The 20,674-nt window shown below is 38.0% G+C and overlaps 1 long non-coding RNA gene across 3 annotated transcripts in view; it reads right to left on the bottom strand.

The window, feature by feature from the left end:
• LOC139794659 (uncharacterized) overlaps positions 1–20,674 on the bottom strand; it is a 46,741-nt gene that overhangs the window by 12,763 nt on the left and 13,304 nt on the right. For all 3 annotated transcript variants that reach the window (XR_011725217.1, XR_011725216.1, XR_011725218.1), the window contains exon 2: positions 1,164–1,290. This is a non-coding gene — a long non-coding RNA (uncharacterized lncRNA). The remainder of the gene's footprint in view (positions 1–1,163; positions 1,291–20,674) is intronic.

Raw genomic sequence — 20,674 nt, 5'->3', positions numbered from 1 at the left:
ATTGGCATTTTACTGACTCATGTATCATAACTGATTATCCCGTTGGCATCCTAACTTGTTTTGCCTCTAATTATACTGTTGTAATCACACAGTACATAAGGAAGATGGAATAACTGTTTTGATTATTCACAATATAGAATCTGGTTCACTTTCATAGTGTCTTGCTGGATCTATGGCAAAACTAAGAAAGAAAACCCATATTGTACAAAAATTGATGTGATGTAGCTGACTAAAAGTAGAGAACACATTTGAAGTGATGCCCTATATTATGTAGCAGAATAAAGAACTATACATTAAATTGAAAACCAAAATCTGAACCTAGAAAATGAGTATTAGTATCAGGCTCTTGAAAAAACTGGGAGTTGAGTGTCTGTTCTACTTCTGGAAAAGAATGCAAACATGCTTAAATTTACCTCTAAAATAGCAAAAGCCAATCCTTCCCAATATTTTTTTCTATTGCTCCTGCATGGAAAATATTAAATTCGTTTTCAACTTATGCATTGTAAAAGCCAATATAATATCAGTAAATCAGAGAATCACAGCATGGTTTGGGGTGGAAGAGACCTTAAAGACTTAGTTCCACCTTCTCTGCATGAGCAGGGACACCTACCACTAGACCAGGTTGATCCAAGCCCCATCCAACCTGGCCCTGAAAGCTTCCAGGGAGGGGGCAGCTTCAGTTGTCCTGGCAACTATTTTCAGTGTCTCACTATCCTTATGGTGAAGAATTTCTTCCTAATGATTAGCCTAAATCTATCCTATTCTATTTGTCATTACCCCTTGTCCTATTGCTTCATACCCTTGTAAAAATGCAAATGTAGGCACAATCTTACCACAGGCCATTTCCAAGCCTAAGAACCTTAAAGAGATGGAGCAGGATTGTATGCCTATGAAATTATACCAGATGGTACCAAAACCATTTTAACTATAATACTAATAAGTTGTTTGTCTTAAGCAGATTTTAAGATTTTTTTTTTCCATGCATGAGCCTGTAAAGAAAAAAGTCAAAATGGATACGGTGTTGCATTTATCAGTGCTTTAGCCTAAAACAGTCACTGTAGGATGTGTTATTATCTCAGTTTCTCCAAACTATGTCTTATTTGTAAATACCATTATTTCAGAATACTAAATTGACAATATTATTAGTAGACTCCAATTCTTACCTTATGTGGCTGGTTACCATAGCAGTTAGACAGCAGAAGATGGCAGATTGATGTTATTCAGTGGCCCAATTGGGTGTTTTCCTCTCAGTTTTACTTTGCAGGTCCAGCACCATTCTTGCAGAAGAGGCTGAGGCAGGAAAAGTGGGGACAGTGGATATAAGGGACATTTTATGTGTACTGGGTAGGTTGAGCCACATCTTGACTTGCCTACTAAAGAAATTTCTTTAGCTCTCAAATATTACACTTCTGAGGGAACAGTGACTTTTGTTCCCAGCTGCCAGAAAAAAGTGCCCTTTGTTTGCAGCCTGTCAATAGAATGACCTTTCCCTCTTGCCAATTTATGCTCAAGAAACACATGTGATTGTTTTTGCTTTGCAGCATGTTTCAAGAATCTTCCAGATTTGTTTGATCAATGGTTCAGGAGCTTTCAAACTGACATGAGAAAATACCTATTATTGCAGACTCATTTTCAGTTGAGCCTGAAGCAGCTGGAGCTAGGGATCAGATACAATTAATCTGGACTTAATGAGGGAAAGGCTGAATTTCAGTAAATGGTTGCCTTTGACACATATCCAGAGTTACATAAGAAGTCTGCCATTTATGCAGTCTGCTTTGGCAAAATTTATGTTTGTATTCAAGTCTTCTCCCTTCTGAAAATGAATAAATCAAAATTTTGTAATTGTCTATCAGACAATAGCCTGCATTTTGGAATGTATATGGCTACCTCAAAGGCAAGAAAAAGCTTCAAAAGCAACTCTCAGGTTTCAGAGTTGGTCTGGGCAGCGATTCTTTCTTCCTTTTATGTTCAAAGTAGATGCTGCTTTGTCTTTAATGAAACAATGCAGATGCACAGTAATTGTATATAACTGCAACAGCAAAAAAATTAAAAGTAAATTTAGATGCATTCTTGTCTGTGTGGCAGGTATAAATGTACTCATATGACTTTTGCCTGTACTCCCAAGTTTTCTGGAAATCACACAGAGATGTTTTCTCACCATTGCACCCAAGCTGCAATTCTCTGCTAAAAGAAGCAAATGTTATTGGGAGCACGTTACATGTTAACATTGAGATACTGCTTCTGATCTGCGCTGATCCACACTTGGCCCTCTGGGAGCAATGTAGACCTCCTGCAGGTCTCTTTTCCATCTCTGAAGGTAAATGAGATGCAAGGTTAGTATCAGGTCCTGTTCTGGACTGTTCCATATTGACAGTACATTTCCTGTCAGGAGAATCACTTAGCTACTGTTGCACTGGGTAATGCCCAAGATCATCTACAGTGGATGCTCATGCATGTTATGATCTGACTTATAGACACCCCGTTATGCAGTTCTTTATATCTTAAGTGCCTTTAAAAAACAAGTCTTAGAAATTACTGCCTGCACTACCACACATTTTCTGTAGGAGGAAGGAAGCATGGGGTCAGATTTTCAGATTTTTTTTGGCTGTTTGCTTGAGTGGGGGAACACCTTTCCACTAAGCTGCCTAAAATCCTGGTGGATTTTAGCAAATACATACCTTGGTGGTTAGACTACCACACAGTACACAGGATGGATTACTTGCCTAATTTGCCAAGTTGGGAGCCATGGTTATATTACATACATTACACAATAATCGATCTTCCTGCTTCCCTATCTATCTCAAATCTAAAAATCTGCATTATGTAAATCTTATGAAAGTTATGACACATGCAGAACTCATAAACCTCATTGACTTAGAGGGGATGGGTAATGCATCAAAGTCAGAGCAGTAACAAAGGTGAAGTCACCAAACCTAAGCCTCAAAGAACAAAGTTGAAGTGAATTTTAACCAGAGAGTGACATGCATGAAGAGCAAATACAGGAGCAGCTACAGTAGAGTTGCAGAGTAATTTGTTATACTGTGATTAATTTGGATGGTGTCTCTGAGCCCTTAGTAGCCTGTGACCAGCATTTGAATTCCTCTTGCTTTACATGTGGTATCTCCCAGAGGTGCACTGTGCTAACTGTGCCACCCAGCTGTGTTCTGATGAGAGCCATGCTGCCTTCCCACCCTTTGGCAGCTTTATCCAAACTTTTTCCAAAAGCATCTGAAAATATGAGCTTATTCAATAATATAGAAATTGTGCCATGCCAATGTTATTTATTTATTAAATATATACTTCCATCTCTATATAATATATATATACATACATATATTAAGTATCATAGAATCATCATAGAATCATAGAATCCTAGGGGTTGGAAGGGACCTCGAAAGATCATCTAGTCCAACCCCCCCTGCCAGAGCAGGGCCCCCTAGAGTACATCGCATAGGAACGTGTCCAGGTGGGTTTTGAATGTCTCCAGTGAAGGAGACTCCACAACCCCCCTGGGCAGCCTGTTCCAGGGCTCCGTCACCCTTACAGTAAAAAAATTTTTTCTGATATTCAACTTGAACCTCCTATGCTCCAATTTACACCCATTACCCCTTGTCCTATCACTGGTCACCACTGAGAAAAGCCTAACTCCATCTCCCTGACACTCACCCCTTACATATTTGAAAACATTGATGAGGTCACCCCTCAGTCTCCTTTTCTCCAAACTAAAGAGACCCAGCTCCCTCAGCCTTTCCTCATAAGGGAGATGTTCCACTCCCTTAATCATCTTAGTAGCTCTGCGCTGGACTCTTTCAAGCACTTCCCTGTCCTTCTTGAACTGAGGGGCCCAGAACTGGACACAATACTCCAGGTGCGGCCTCACCAATGCAGAATAGAGGGGGAGGAGAACCTCTCTTGACCTACTAACCACCCCCTTTCTAATGCACCCCAGGATGCCATTGGCCTTCTTGGCCACAAGGGCTCATTGCTGGCATATGCTAAGTGAATCTGTGCTTTCATAGAATCGTAGAATCATAGAATTGACTGGGTTGGAAGGGACCTCAGAGATCATCAAGTCCAACCCTTGATCCACTACCGCTGCAGTTACCAGACCATGGCACTGAGTGCCACATCCAGTCTCTTTTTAAATATCTCCAGGGATGGAGAATCCACTACTTCCCTGGGCAGCCCATTCCAATGTCTGATCACCCTCTCAGTAAAGAAATTCTTTCTAATGTCCAACCTAAACCTCCCCTGGCACAACTTGAGACCGTGCCCTCTTGTCTTGCTGAGGGTTGCCTGGGAAGAGAGACCAAACCCCACTTGGCTACAACCTCCTTTCAGGGAGTTGTAGAGAGTGATGAGGTCTCCTCTGAGCCTCCTCTTCTCCAGGCTGAACAGCCCCAGCTCCCTCAGCCTCTCCTCATAGGGTCTGTGCTTGAGTCCCTTCACCAGCCTAGTTGCCCTCCTTTGGACCTGCTCCAGGACCTTGATATCCTTCCTAAACTGGGGGGCCCAGAACTGGACATGGTACTTGAGGTATTTCAGGCCATAGCAGCTTTGATGCAGTAGCATTTTAAACTATCAGCTCTTTTTGACTGACTGTGTGAATGGTCTTCACTTCTGGTTCCTCCTAGAGTATTCTCAAAAAATTGGTAGCCTTAGCTGCACAAACTCTTAACTGAAGTTGCTTTGTTACTGCTTCCTTAATCATGTTGTTCCTCCATGTTTTCTCTAGAACAGAAGGCAGCAGGCACTCCCATGGACAAGGAAAAGCCTCTCATGGAAGGTGCAGGGACTACGTTTCAGCTTTTTGTTGTGGCCTCACAGGTGAGACTGCTGCCTGAGTGGAGAATGTTTCTCCTTCAGTGCATTTCATTGCAAAGTGCCAGTGATTTAAGGCCAACCTTTGAGGGCACAGCCCTCAAACAAACATGGCCTGTTATAATAGGAGGCAATTCAAGAACTGTTAGTGGTTCCTGGGTGAGTACTGATAAAAGACAATGCAAGTATTTCTAGTTCCTGAAGCTGGCCTAGTTTTGAGTAGGCTGGATTACTTGGGTAGCTACATGGAGAGGAATAGTTAGCAAAGAAGTAGTAAACATCATAATCCTAAACACTTCCTGGCTGCGCTTCTTAAGGTTACTCTCCTATTCCTCTCTTTCAGCATCCACATATCAAGACATACATTTTGGGAACAAGTGGTGGTACATCTGCTTGTTAACAGTAGATGAAAAATGCTATGAGCTGCTCTCTCTACTGACTTAAAAACTTCTAACATCTTCACGGCTGTGACTTGAGCTAAGGCTCCGAGCAGCTTGTTAGCTGGGAGAATGGAAGCAACATTTAGGATGCCAGCAGATGCCAGCAGATGGAGAACAAGGATATGTCTATAGTGCAGAGAAGCATGGTCCACAGTATAGTCATATGAGCACAGTGTCATCCCAAGTTCATGAGGCTTCCTGAGGTGTAAAGCTTATTAATTCATGCACATTGGCTTCCGTTCACAGCCAGACTGAGGCTAAACTAGAATGCTGGCACATGTGCTGAACCATATTGTCAGACCAGCTCATTTGACAGAAGCTCAGAGAGCTATGCACTCCTCTCCTTGTGCACTGTAGCTCTACTTCAGGTACCTGAGAGGGTAACTAAGTGACTGAGCTGTAGCCTTTTACACTTGTCCTTTCATAATGCTGATAAACATCTATGTTCCTGTCTTTACTCTCTTTAAAATTGTTGTCCTAGTTGTATATAGGTTCCCAAAGTGAATAATTAGTTGATAATAACCTGACAACTGTAGGAATATTCACTTTCTTCAGTACAAGATACATTTTCCTGGGCCACTGGTATAGCTTCCTTTACAAGATGTGCATCATTCTTTCCCAGCTCAGAGTGATGTTCTCAATAGAAAGGTGTGAGGCCACACATGGAATACTATGTTCAGTGCTGGGCTTCTCAGTTCAAGAGAGACAGGGAACTGCTGGAGAGAGTCCAGCAGAGAACAACAAAGATGACTGGATGGCTGGAGGCTGGAGAATCCCTATTACAAGGACAGGTAAAGAGACTTGAGACTGTTTTGCCTGGAGAGGAGAAAACTGAGAAAAGAACTTATTGATAACTATTATAAAGTATTAAAGGGCGGGTGTAAGGAGGATAGAGCCAGGCTCTTTTTAGTGGTTCCCAGTGAGAGAACAAGGGGAACTGGGAAGAAGCTGGAACTTGGGAAGTTCCATCTAAACATGGGGTAAAACTTTACTTTGAGGGTGACAGAGCACTAGAACAGGCTGCCCGAGGAGGTTGTGAATTCTCCCTCTCTGGAGACATTCAAACCCCACCTGGATGCAGTTCTTTTTAATGTGCTCTAGGTGATCCTGCTTTAGCAGTGGGGTTGGACTAGATGATCTCTAGAGGTCCTTTCCAACTCTGATGATTCTGTGATTCTGTGTCACATCTTAATTATGCTTAGGCTCCCTCACTCGTTAGACACCACTGTTTAGAAATCCATACCCTAGCAGCAATGACTTCAGCAGCCAACTGCTTGATAACTTTCCTCTTAGAAACTAGCTAGAATACCAGCTTGTTTAAGAGTAGCAGATTCTTTCTACCTTAGTAAGTAGGCTAGGACTGTGCTGTAATTCAAAGACCATTAGCCAAGTAAATAAAATGCATAGGGTCATGAAGCCTCATACTGAGCTACTAGATGCATTCCCACATATCCCAAATGTTCTCTTTTGACTCCAACCAAGTTGCTCTCCTATTGCCTATTTCCCCTCATTCTCCTCAAACCTTCAGTAGCTCCATGTGGCTCAGGAGGTGCTATTTTGTCACCCCCAAACTCAGCATTATTATTTCAAAATGTGACTTCTTACTGCTACTGAAAATCTAGAGGTTTGGACCATGAATAGGTTCAGGTATATGCTATCTTTGTATTTGGTTCATAGCCACAAAGACATGTGAATGCTTTTCACATATTTTGTTACTTTTTATTTCCCATTTTTGTTCTTATTATTTGGGCTACTTTATCTTTAAAAGAAAAAGCATCAAAACCCTCAGATTGCTTCACAATTTATAGAAGAGTTTGAAAAAATCCACCACCCTAAAAAACCTGTTACACTGTTAATTTCACATCTGCAAAAGCACATACAAAAAACCCTCTACCACCCACCTTTGGTCAATAAATATCATTTACTGCAAACAAGCATGAATTGCAGGAGATGAAGAAATCAAGATGCGCTTTTGACAGGTTCATTTGTCAGTGTAGGAGGATATTCTACAATTCTAAAAATATGTTCTATTTTCACAGACATTTTGTGATGGCTCTGTAAGTTCTCTTACAGAAGATGGCCCAGGGCCCATATGGTACAAGTCAATCTGACAGATGTTATATAATAATCTTCCTTGGTTAAACTAGTACAAGACATTCTCTTCTCACCAATCAAATAATAAGAAAGAAAATACCCATCCATTCTGAAATAAACCATCACCACTAAGACAGTCATGATAGAGACAGAGACATTGGGTATAAAGACTCTTATGGTCAAGTTTGGGAAACCCATGTCCCTCTGTGTCCTGGGGAAACTCTGTTATCAGATGAGGTAAAGTAACAAACTGCATGTATTAGTTCTAGAGCTTATATCTGTGTCAATAATTTAAAAGCAAGATGAGAGAATAACAATATAAACCAAAATAGTTCTTTAAAAGGAAAGCAATAGGAAGAGAGGGACATGTTGCAGTATGATAATAATTAAATTATTTTGCACAGAGCAACTGAAAGCAATTCATTTATGGGAAAATTTGTGTGATATTTTGTGGGAGTAGTAAGGGTCATCAAAGATTTTATAAAAGACATTTTAGGAATAGGAATAGGAACCAGAAACCTTTTACCATATCCATGCATTTAAAGGACATATTTTCCCAAGGTAGTCTACTGAGTGGCCATAGGCATACAGCATCTCCTAGGAGCTCATTTCAAATATCACCAAAAAAAAAGGAAAAAAAAGTAAATATATAAGCCTTTCCTCAAGTTGCTCAAAACTGCTTTCAAATTGTGGATGAGAGGGGGAAAAGATGTACTGAGACCAGACCTGTAATGCCAAAAAATGCAATTTAGCTTGGAAACATTGGCACCAATCACCTAAACTAAACATGAAAGAAAAAACTGTCTTTAATAAGCAGAAAAACCTTCAAACTTTTGCACATGGACATTGGGCTTCATATATTAAATATGTTAATGGAGGCTATAGTTTCTTGTTTTCCCTTTTTCTTTTGAGTTGTTAAAATAGCTTTAAACATTTAAATGGATTTTATGTGTGTTACGTGCAGTTAATGTGTGTAAAGCCTCACCATATTGTGTTATGATTTGGACCAAATTTTTCAAGCCTACTTTTTTTGTATTTTATTTATATTAGCAGTCATGTGGGAATGACTATAATTCATTACTCACATGAATAAATCTTTGCAGAATTAGATCTCCAGTCTAGATACAGTAAAAATGAAATCAAAGGTGTTTTATATCATTATGCTTTTGTGGATCTAGAATCTTGCTACTATTTAAGATTTCTTTCTCTCCTTCCTCTCAAAACAGTTAATCATCCCATCTTGTTTAATTGCTCATAACTGTATGTTTACATTTAGTAAGAGACTGAATATAGGAAAAAATTCTCTGGTCTAGTCACATAGCACTATGTCATTTCCAGGGCTGTTAGTCATCACTCTCAATTTCATGCTGTTTATTCTGATGTAAGGGCATTTAAACCTGTAGGAAGACTCCCATTCATTTTATTGGTCTTGACATGCTTGCATGAGTCTCAGGTAAAGCAACAACCTTCGTTTCATATTGTATGAAATTAAACTTCATCTTATTGTACCAAAACTCCTGGGAACTAATCGCAAGTCTGCTTTTATGGTAAAACAAGCATATTAAAAGTTTGCAAATTGGGTGTGTGTTTACTGTCCTTAGCTCATATACTGTGCTCTGGAGTATTGTTCCCATGTGTAAACAACACTGCAAATACAAATTGCCTTGTTCTCAGAAACAGCTGTTCAGCGTGGTAATTACTTCATCTTTTCTTTCAAAAACAGATACTAAGCCCCGTGAACTAGTATATTCTCCTTCCAGTGAGTAGAAAATAGGAATACTGTAGTAATTATTTTCTCCATTGTTTTTTTTTTTTCATTTGAATATGTGTCCATTCATAAAATGAATATACTGTGGTTGATTGAGCAAAAAAGAAAATCATGGACCTAAATTTAAGCACTCATCAGTATGTGACACTTGGGTGCTTAATGTCAAGCAGGTGTTTTATTATTTTCATATGCTGAGTTCTAACACATCAGCTGTCTCCACTTGCTTATGGGTAGATGGGGATTAATTTGATTCTTTGTACTCACAGACTGTTTTCAGTCCTCAGGTATGCTTTTGGTATTATTTGAGAGATGTTTTTTTGTTTTCGTTTGTTAAAATAAAAAGAGGTGTACATTTAATTTGGTAATACCAGGTAACTGGATTTAAAAGAAACACCTGACACTATGAGGCTCATGATAAGTCTGGATTTCTATAAAGGGGGAAGGAACTTACTGCTATGTAGCAGATAAGGGGAGAGAGCAGTTTTGTGGATACTCACATCTGTGTGAAACGAGGGTAAGCACAACACACCAGATGCACAAATGCTGAAAGGCACAACCTCCCTGCTATCATTGTACTTCTCTGGCAATACCCCTAGCCAGTAACCACTTTCATCTTCTCTAATGTTTGAGGGCCATAAAGATCATAGGTAGTAAACAAGAACTATCATCAAACACCATTAGTAGAATATTAAGATTTAAGCACTCTAATACAGTGTTATTAATCTGGAAAAGTACAACTTTGGCATTCACCAGACTAATTCTGGTGTAATAATAACTGTCCATTTTTGGTACACTTATTTTAGCAGAATTCTCAGCAGCTACAGAAGTAGTTTTTATGTAGGTGGGAATTTCAGCTGAGACCACTGAAAGTGAAACATCTCACAATGAGATTATTGCATTGATGTTAATGAGTATATGATGATGGAATGGTCCAGTGTATATTGTAGGTACTATGGCTCCTATATGTTGTTCTGAGGAAACTGGAAAACCTTAAGTACTCTGGGAAAAGTAGGTTTATCAATCAAGCATTCGAAGGATTAACCAGCAAATTTGAGCAAGACCTTCCCCTTGATAGGAAGGGTGTGGTATACATGTTTAAACAGGCACTCCTGTAAAACAGTCCCAGTTGTACCTGTAGTCAGCAAACAGGCTTGACTCATCATATTTGTCAGACCTTAAAAAACTATGTCAATAGTAGCATGGATGTTGCACAGGACTTTCTCAGGAGAAGAATTAACACCAGACGTCAATATTGCTGCCCACAGAAATATTTCCATAGACTTACGACGATGGGATCAAATTTGGTAAGCAAAATACCTAAAAAAGCATCTGTAATTTAAAAAAATTATTGTTAGAGGATGATCCAAGTAGTGACCAGTGGCTGGAACCAGCCTAACCCATGTAAGGTTTCTGTCTGCTCTGTCATTTTTAGTTCTACAAGCTTAAGGCAGAAGAGGAAAAGCCCAGCATCTGAATGCCTGTTGGGGCTGTGTAGGTTCTGGGAGTGCTGCAGCACGGCCAAGAGGTTTGTGGGAAGGGCTCCGGTTTCCAGCCTGGAAAAGCTTCACTCTGCTCCATGGACAGTGCCAGGATATTGTGCTTCCTCTGTGTCAGAGCTATACACAGAGGGTGTGTGCCTCTACCAGAAAGCAGATGTCAGAGTAAAACACAAGGTGTCCTCTGTCCTTTTTCACTATTGTTGTTTCCAGTTCTTTATCTGGCAACAGCAGGTGTTTATGCTTTTGGTTGTAAGTTCTCTTTCTTTCTGAGGAAGGGCTGTGCTGTCAATGTCTGAAATCAGATCAGTGTCTGAAAAGACCCTAGAATATCAGAACCTTCACTGTTTGGCCACTGTTTTGAACTCTAACATATGACTGTGTAAATAAATGATCAGAACAATAATAAATATGCCTAAACAAAAGCACGTAGATATGAATGTACAAGTTTTATATGTTATTCATAATACTAACATTGCAATTAAAATAAATCAGTAAAATATCTTCATATAATATTAAAAAATTATAAGTAGGGCATTGTGTGTATTTGTTAGTCAAGAAATTTATGTTAATGTGCAAAAAATTATGGAAAGACAACTATGCAGTTGTATGGTTGTACAGTGATCAGAATGTATCTTCTGAGAGCTATGACTGGGAGTAAAACCTTGATGAATTGGTCATTCTACCCAGAAATAGACAGGACTCTTTAAAGAATGCATTTTAATGCCATCTTGAGAAGGGGCAAAGATCAGACAATTAAACAATTAAATATTCTTTTTGCTCACTGGTATGAAAATGAAATTCCTAAAATTCACTAGACCATTCAAGAATAATTAACTTTCCCATAGAACAGGGGACTCCACTGGAATTACAGAACTAACTTCAACCTTCCCCTCACATATGTAGCAAAAATTGTGATGAGCCACTTCTGGAAGCTGTCAAGAATATCCCAAGCACCCATTCCTTCACTGCTTCTCTCTTGAGTAAGTCTTCATTTCATGCCATTTCCAAGCCCATTGTCTATCATCCACTAAAGCTGCTGAGATTGTTTTCAGTTCTACTCATAAACATGTCACTGCTTACTCCTGTTGACACCACATACCAGTGGCTGCCAGTATAAGAGATCAGCTGTGCTGCAAATGCTGCTGAGTAGCAATTGTGAATGAAGAAGGCCCTATAGGCTCTGTACAGATGCCTAAGCTGACTCAAATTTTCAGAATATAAATCCTCCCTGTTACAAACATTATTCAGTGGCTAGTTATGTGGCCTGTCTGGGGAAAATAAGCAGTGTACTCATCATGATTTCTCAAGAAAAATAATTATATATATGCATATATATATAATTATATTTCTTATGTGGATATTGATGTGTAAAAATTGCAGAGTAAAATGATAAATGCTAAACAGATATCATTCTTTTTTCATTGCGGTCTTCCCTAAAGAAAATTTCTTGCAGGGATCAGTAGTCAATATTAGCTTTGCTACGCTGATTAATTTTTTAAAAGTAAAACCTGCAGAGCTTTCCTCTTGAGTAAGGTATGAAATTTTGTAAAACAAAATTATTGTTCACTTTTAAACAGGAGCTCTGCCTCAATTATTCTTATTCATAATTACCTCAGATTTTCATAAACCATGCCTGAGACTCTCCACTACATGCTTTTTTCTTCCTAATGTCTGGGAGCATTTCCTCAGAGTACCTCACTGTGGCACTGACTAGGATAGCAATGATGTGTTATTTTCCTCATGAGACTCTCTGAGACAGAGCTTTGTCCTAATTTAGTTTTAGACCACACATTTTCTTCTGAAAGACCTAAATCTAATTGGATTTCATGCCGTTCCACCCATGGACATTATCTGAATTTGATTTCCTGAAGCAAAACCAATAATTCAAGCAGTCTGAGCAGGGACAGGATTAGTTCATCACCACTAAAGGTGCAGATTCCTCTCTGGGTGAGAACATAGGAGAAGTAACCTTCAGTGGAGAGAAGCCTGAGCAAGTCCCTTGACAAGAACTCTAGTAACACCCAACTATTAGGATGTATGAGCCTCAGTCTGGTTTATCCATACAGTTACATGCCCAAGCAAAGAAGCTTGCCCAAGCTAAGCCTCAGAACTGCAAGAACTTTCCTTTAAAGATTTATTTCTTTTACCTACTTACTTCTACTTTTATGAGGGAGAAGCACATTCTGTGTTTTCAAAAAACAAAACTATCTGAAAACCCATTGGCAGAAGACATTATTTCTACTTAATGACCTTTCTATGCAATATCTCTGAAACACTGCCTCAACTCTACTTTTCCTACTTTATACACTCCAGGTTCACGTAGCATTTTTTTAAAAAGAGAGATCCAAATGTGGCATTAGCATTAAAATATTCAGTTACAGAGTTAGACATTTGTTTTTCCCAAACTAGTTCTATCATCCTCTGAAATATAGTGGTTTTCTGAGACTGAAATACCGCTTCCTTCTGATCAAGGGTATTCAAGACCATCACAGAAATGTACTTCACTACAGAGAAAAATGAACAAAAAGATCCTTTTCCCCATGTTCTCACCCAAGAAAATATTGTGACTGTTTTCAGTAATGGGAAAAGTACACTGATGCTTTTTATTGTTCCCTCATTATGCTTAGTTTCTATCCCTTTTCCTCAAATTCTTTGTTAAATGTGCCAGACCTGTATATTTCTGCTACCATGATCTCAGTCTCATTCACCTACAGCCAAATGTTCTTTGAATCAATCAGCAGGATTAAAAAACTTGTCCATTCAGACTCAGCTCCATTTTAAGTCTAATTTCCATCACTCCGATCACAAAAAGAACAATGAAAACTCATTTTATCAGGAGTTCAAATGTTTCCTATTACTAAGGATTGCTCAAGTAACATGGAGCTGCTATAGCTGCCTTTTGTATCACACTTTAACAACCCTCCTGTCTTTTTGGACACATCTGATTCAGCAGGGTCTGGACCAGAATACCCGAGCTCTAACAAATGGCAGCAATGTTGAAATTAGCGAATTACACCTCAGAGTAATGCAGAAAATACTCTCCAGATTGTTAGTGGTAGAACAAGCAGGCAAAAAAATTCCTTTAAAAGTGAGTCTTAACTAGGAATTATCCTGTGTCCCTTCAGCCCTTTAACAACTAAAGATGCTGTTTCAATTCAGAAAAAGGATGAAGCCAGAATTTCAAAGCTATTTTGACGTGCAGATGAGGGGTGTTTACAAAAGTGTCTAAGTGATTATGTAAACTTGCAGATTTCCCTGGTGCTTCTCTGTATCCAGAAAATCTGAAATAGCTTTGCTAATCTCAGTTTAAGGAACCAGTTTGTCAATTAAGCAGTAGCAACATTCAGGTGTCTGTGATTAAAATTTCATTACTGCTTACTTTATTTCCCATTAAGTGTACATTTTCATCCAAAATTGATGTCAGCTACCTACTCTAGGCAGAATATATGTGAGCAACTGCTGTTATAAAGCATATATTCTTGATTGCTTCATAGACATCGGGTGGCAGCAATGGGAAGAGTGATGGCTGCATGAAAGACATAGGAACTGACTGCCTTAGCAAATTACACATTTTTTTTCTTTTCAGGCATCAGCAATCAAGTATTATCTTTATCCCATCTAAAAACTGCTAGTGTGTTTATCCAGCATGTTTCATTGCATATTCCTAACCTAATTGCTCTTCTCAGTTACTGCTATCCTCATTTAATCTTTGGACCAACTGCTCTGCTGCCTTACCTGTTATTTGAATGCACAATATTTTCTCCAGGCTGGTAGTTAGAAATATAGAAGTAGACCCTGCATGTTGTTATATTTAAATAACAACAACAACAAAAACCCAACAAAAAAGCAAACCCAAAACTAACATACTAAAAAAATTGCTGTCAGTTGGACAGCTCGGAACTACAAATCTGAAGAATAAATAAAATACACACACCTCCATCTCCTGTTTATTTCAAAATCTCATGCATACACATCCTTGACCTTACTAACTTTATGAAATAATCAGTGTTGAGCTAGGCTTATAGTGTGGGGGCTCTATAGTGTGAAATTAATTAGCTGGATAAGATCCCTTATATTGGGGAGGCAGAAGGAAGTTCTGTGAGAAGGTGTGAAGTCTACTCATGTCAGTAGAAATGTGTTGTGTGGGCACTGAGGTACCTTTAAGAGGAGTTCCGTAATCTGACATTTTCTTGCTTTCAGGAGTTTTCTCTGCATGGATGTCATACTCATTCAGCCTTAACTGATTCAAACCAAGTTCTTTAAAGGAATAAGAACAGTGAGTAGGGAAGACTTGAAGTAAGGCTGGTGAAACTAGTCATAGGATCTGACGCCATAAGAAGCTAAATTCAGCACAAGTGTGAGGAAGCTCACAACATACCAACCTTAACCTAGACTGCATTTGGAGCAGAAATATTCCATTAGTCACTGTTTGCATGCAATATAGTTCCTGCTACCTCACAGTATAGTATGAGTCAAACTATAAACATTCAAAATCCTTTATCATCCTCTAATAACATTCAAGCCTTATCTACTAAGGCTGGAATTTTTGGCTTTCTTGTCTTTTGTTTGTTTTTTTTTTGCCTTCGGGGTATGTTTTCTTGCAATCTTGTACATCAGCCTTACTTTGTGATAAAGTTCATAACACTTCAGGATAGATGTGGGTCCACTGAGGATTTATGTGTGTGTCAGCAACATGACTGTGTGTGTCCCTTGGGAAGCAGAGTTGTGTTTTCTGGATGGAAGTTCAAGTAGAATTTTCTAATGTTGCTTCTTTTTTAAACTGATGGACTTTGATGCAGACTTTATTTCACTTGATTCATGAATGTGACATGAAGAATATACCAGCACAAAAGCTCATAATTAGCACCACTATAGTTAGTACATTCTTCAGCCATAATCCCTCAAGCTTCACCTTCTCTTTAACCCCAAAAGGGAATATAATAACCAAATATATGTCTGGAAAAAAAATACTGCTGGGTATGCATCAAACTAGTTTTCCTTTGTTAAACAAGAACTAGAGGAGAAATTTTTTGCTTTTGTACATTTTAGCTCTGTGTCTGCAGGTTGGGAATGTTTTGTGCAAATGCCTGGAGCAAGGGTAACTGTCCTGGTTTAATGCTGGGCTGGCAATTTGATGAGTGACAGATGCTCTCTGTTAACCCCTCTCCCTTCCCCTGTAGGGAAAGGAGAAAAAATAAGGGAGGGTGACTTTTTGTGCTTTAATGAAACAGTAGTGATAAAAAGTAACCCTCCCTGACAAGGAATTTAGTAACTTTTAGCACTGGTTTATAATTATACTTCCAGTAATCACATACTACAGGTAATCTCACTTTATTACGCTAGCCTGACATTCGATTATACAGCCAACTGAAGCTTTAGATGAGACAGCATAATGATTCTACTTTTGATTCAGTTCTTCTCAAACTCAGAAAAAAATCAACTTTTAGATGGAATATTCCTTGCTTGCGTTCTACCCGAAAATAATTTTTTTAAATGCTTAATCAGAAATTAATTTTACACTGTGAGCATGGGAAAACAGTCAGACATTTCTCATTATAAGAAAGGCATTGGTGTTATTTTGAACATCTGTACAACTGTAACAGCAAGATTTAAAAGCTGAAATTGAGTGAAAAATTGTTTTGATTTGCTTGAGTTATGGGCTTTTGAAAACAGGACTCTGCACTTGGTCAAAGCCATTTTTTTTCACCAGCATGGCATGATTTGGTGCTTTTATGACTAATATGCTAAAGAGCCAGGGACTGAGGGATCATATATCTGCATTTTCAGCTGGACCTGACAAAAAACTCTCTGCAAAATGGCTTTCAACAAAAATTATTTGCCCTTCACTGACAGTGTTCCTTGAAACAGAACAAATCCTAGCTCAATCATTTTTGATTCTTGGAAAATAAGGAGGATTTTGGGTTGGGAGTTTTGAAATTTTTTAATTATTTTTTTCTAAACAACTGAACTACTTCTAAGAGAAAAAAAAAATCACCCTCAAAATCCCCCTCATGCAAAATAGTTAAGGTGTATATAATACATGAACGTAGAAAGCAAATAGAAGAACATGGCAAACCCATGTTTAGGAGAAATAATCATTGTTGGAGTTAACTTTATTATGATGTGTAGTGATGGTAGGCTATGTTCTCAGAAAAATTCCTTAGCAAGGTTTTGTGTGGGGAGGGATATAACAAAATAGCAACAGATTGTGGTGGAGGGTTTGATTTGAGGTAACTTGATATTAACACTAAAAGAACATTAAACAAACCAACAGCTCTTTGAAGTAAACCTGAGAAAATAATTATTTGAAAAATCTTCAGAAAGTAATTAAAGGAAAATTAAAAATTCTCATTCACATCAATTTCAGTCTAACAGTGCTCAATGGAAAGCTTGATAATATTTGTTTTATTAATTTATTTATTTTATGGGTTTTTTGCTTAGTTTCTGGCCTATGTGAAACTGTGGAGAGTAAATTATTATGCTGTATTTTGTGCAAAATAATTTCTGCAGGTGGGATGGACCTGATCATAGGATGGTGTTAGTATATCTTCTATACAATTTCCACTACATTGTGAATACATTTTACCAGTTGTTTTAACATATATTTCATTTTAAATGCACAAAGATCCTGATTAATAATATATTGTTGAAAGTATATTGAAGCAGAAGGAGTCTTGTGGTGGAAATTCAATAACCATTTTCTGTGATAAAAGAGACCAGTTGAGTTTTACTCTGCTCCTACTTCTGTTCTTTGCAGACTCAAGCACATTCTATAGAGTCACTGTTATTTATTTCTTATTTACTTTTAAATATAAATGACTAATAATAATGAAGTTATTTTGCTTTTCTGAGTCATGGTATCTCTTACTTTGGTGAAGGCATTTTTATGTAACAGATGGTGGGATTGCTTCCTTCATTCAAATCAAAATAAACTATTAATAATTTTTTAAAGACCTTTGCTTCTTACCTATTTTTAGATAGAGTTACATAATATTCAACACTATAACTCTCACACAAGAACACCTTCCAAGCCTCTCATCTAAAACTGCGGGAAGAAAACTAAAGCTATTGGCTTCTTTCCACAAGGTATTGCTTATCTGTTCAGAGCATGATTGCTTTATTCCTTTATTTAAAACACAACACTTCTAAAAGTAGGGGAAGAACTGAGAAGGCAGTCAGAAACTTTCAAAATTATACCAGACCACTTTGGCAGAGAAAGTTAAGGCTGACCAGAAAAAATTAATCACAAAAGAGAACTTCAAGGTCATCAATTGTTTGTTTATATATGTTTTCATGTCTAAATATTCCATGTGAGGATAAGACATAATGGATTCCCTAACGCATTAGGTCATCTCAGGACAATCTCTAGTGTGCTAAATGCAGTAGCAGTTCTGCTGACCCACCTCCTTCTCCAAGAATCAAAAAGTCTTACCATTTCATGACAACTCTGCCCAAGACAGCATCCATGGTCACTTCCACAATCCTTTTCTGCTGACAAACAGGAGGGCCAGTGAGGTGCCTTCCCTAGTTGCTTCCCCCTCACCTGTGTCAGGAGGTTATCTTCCACACACTTTAGGAACCTCCTAGAAAGTTTCTGCTCAGCTGTATTGTATTTCCAGCAGAGAGATGGTAAATTGAAGTCCCTCATGAGAACAAAGACTAGTGAGAGTTCCCCTAGCTTCTTACAGGATATTTTATCTGCCTCTTCATCCTGGTTAAGTAGTCTATAGCAGAGTCCCACAAGGATATCTGTCTTACTGACCTTCCCCTGATTCTTTTCCACAAGTTCTCAGTCTCCTTGTCACCATCAGTAAGCTCTAGACTAGAATGGTTTCTCTAAAGATAATTGTATAATTTCCTCTGAGAAGAGTTCTAAAGATGTTTATTAAAAAAAAAATAAAAAAATCTAATCTCTTGAAGCAGACTACAGATAATTTCACAAGGATACTTTCTGTTAAGAGCATACTTGTTCTGTCACATGTTCCAGGTGGTCACAGAATAAATTAGGCTAATTAAAAATTTATAACTTTTCTGCATAAAATCTTACTTTAGACTGGCAAGATAAAAATGAAAAGAATAAAATTGTGACTCACAAGTAAACAAACTTATACTTGATTAAGTATGACAATAATAATAATAGGTTTACTAGTTATGTTTAAGAATGGCAATTATTCTTTGGCAGATTCTTTGGTAAGGTTTTTATTTTACTTCTATCTGTACATATTGGAAATATCTCACATAGAGAGAGGAATCAAATGTACCATCAGAAAGTTTGCAGATGATACTAAACTGAGTGGTACAGTTGACATGGCTGAGGGACAGATGACAGGGACCTGGACAAGCTGGAGAACTGGTCCCATTGGAACTTTATGTTCAGCAAAGCCAAGTACAAAGTCCTGTACCTTGATCAGGGCAATCCCAAGCAAAAATACAGGCTGGCTGAGAATGGGTAAGACTAGCCCTGAGGAAAAGGACTTAAGGGTGATGGTTGATGAAAATCTTAACATGAACCTGCAATGTGCACCTGCTGCCCAGAGAGACAAGAGTATCCAGGGCTGCATTAACACCAAAAGATTGTTTCTTGGATAGTACATTCATGTTGGCTTCTGTGATTATTTATGATGCACTTGTGATTTGAGACAATGATTTCTCATCAGTGAAAATATATACTAGGAGTATTTTCTCTGTTTCTAGTTTAGGGAGAAATAGATCGAAACACACAAAGCTGGGGATGGTAAACAGAAAAAAAAGAAAAAAGAAAAGGAAAAAAAAAAACCAAAGAAAAAGAAAGGATTAAGATCTTTGAGAGAAGTGAGGCTGAGGAGAATTTGTATACCATATGTAAAGTCTTATGTGTTTTGAAAATGATGCAGGGGCAGAAGATGAATGGAGCAGATATTTATATTTCCTGAACTGCATTATTTCCTTAACAGATTTCCTATTTTCCTACATAAAACAAATGACCTGCTGCCTTGGTTTTGTTAATCAATGCTGCCATGAAGCCTCACACTAGTTTCCTGTTGACCAGCCTAACGCTGCAATCAGCAATGCCTTTTTACAGGTTTTGAAGAATCCTCTAGGCTGGGGCTTGGAACATGCTAAGTATTCAAAATAATATTAAATTCAGACATTCAGATTTTGAAAACAGTGGGTTGGTTAAACTGATATATTCTGAAGATTTGGAAGTTGCACTGATTTACACAAGCTAAGGATTTGTCCTATAGAAAGGCATAAAGATTTTCTATTTAGTGTGGGTTGTTTTATGCTGCTTAAGATGGAGTGGGTTTTTTTAAAATATAATTGTGTGTTCTACAAGAACAGCATGTATTCTCCAGAGCAGGGCTTTTGAAATTAATTTACAAAGATTCACATAGATTCTCTGAGGGTAAATCATTTTCATTTGAAGGAAGACCTCTACCCATCTGTGCTGCAGATTTCAAGTAAATAAAAATTTTCCAGGGGCAGAAAACAAACAGGCCCTAAACAGAGTTGAAGAATTAACACCAGAGAACAAATACTACTACACTCTGATAAAGCTCCTGTCCTGATTACATCAGAATGAAATCTTAGAAGTCATTGTACCTTCAGATATTTTCAGTAAAAGCAGAAGAAATTTGCCTACCGAGTGGGAAGATCATTGAATCTGGAGAGCTTGATAAACAAATCCCACTATAGGTAATCATGCAGAATTAATACACATCAGAGTATTGAAAAGGTACAGCAAGCAGTGCTGTACTAAAAATAAGGTCAGGAAGAGCTGAAATTATGTCAAGACCTAGCCTCCAAAATAAACCACTTTGATGTTTTGTGGTTCATGGTTAACACAGGCCTTGATCCAGCGAAGTCTGAAATACATTCTTAGGTATGCAAGTAGTCTTTTTAAAGTAGATGGTCCTATGGTTAAAAATATACCTATAATAAAACATACTTATTTAAATAGTTTTTTGGATCACTATTTTTAGCAATTCCTTGTGTTGCTAGTAAGCTGGTGGGACAATAGGGAAAAGGAAATTCTCTGATTTGTTTGTTAACAAACAAACAAATGGTCATCT

The sequence above is a fragment of the Heliangelus exortis genome, chromosome 3 (genome assembly GCF_036169615.1).
Source record: "Heliangelus exortis chromosome 3, bHelExo1.hap1, whole genome shotgun sequence".
NCBI lineage: Eukaryota > Metazoa > Chordata > Aves > Apodiformes > Trochilidae > Heliangelus > Heliangelus exortis.
Note: the sequence above shows the minus strand (reverse complement) of the source record. Positions and strands in the feature narration are given on the sequence as shown.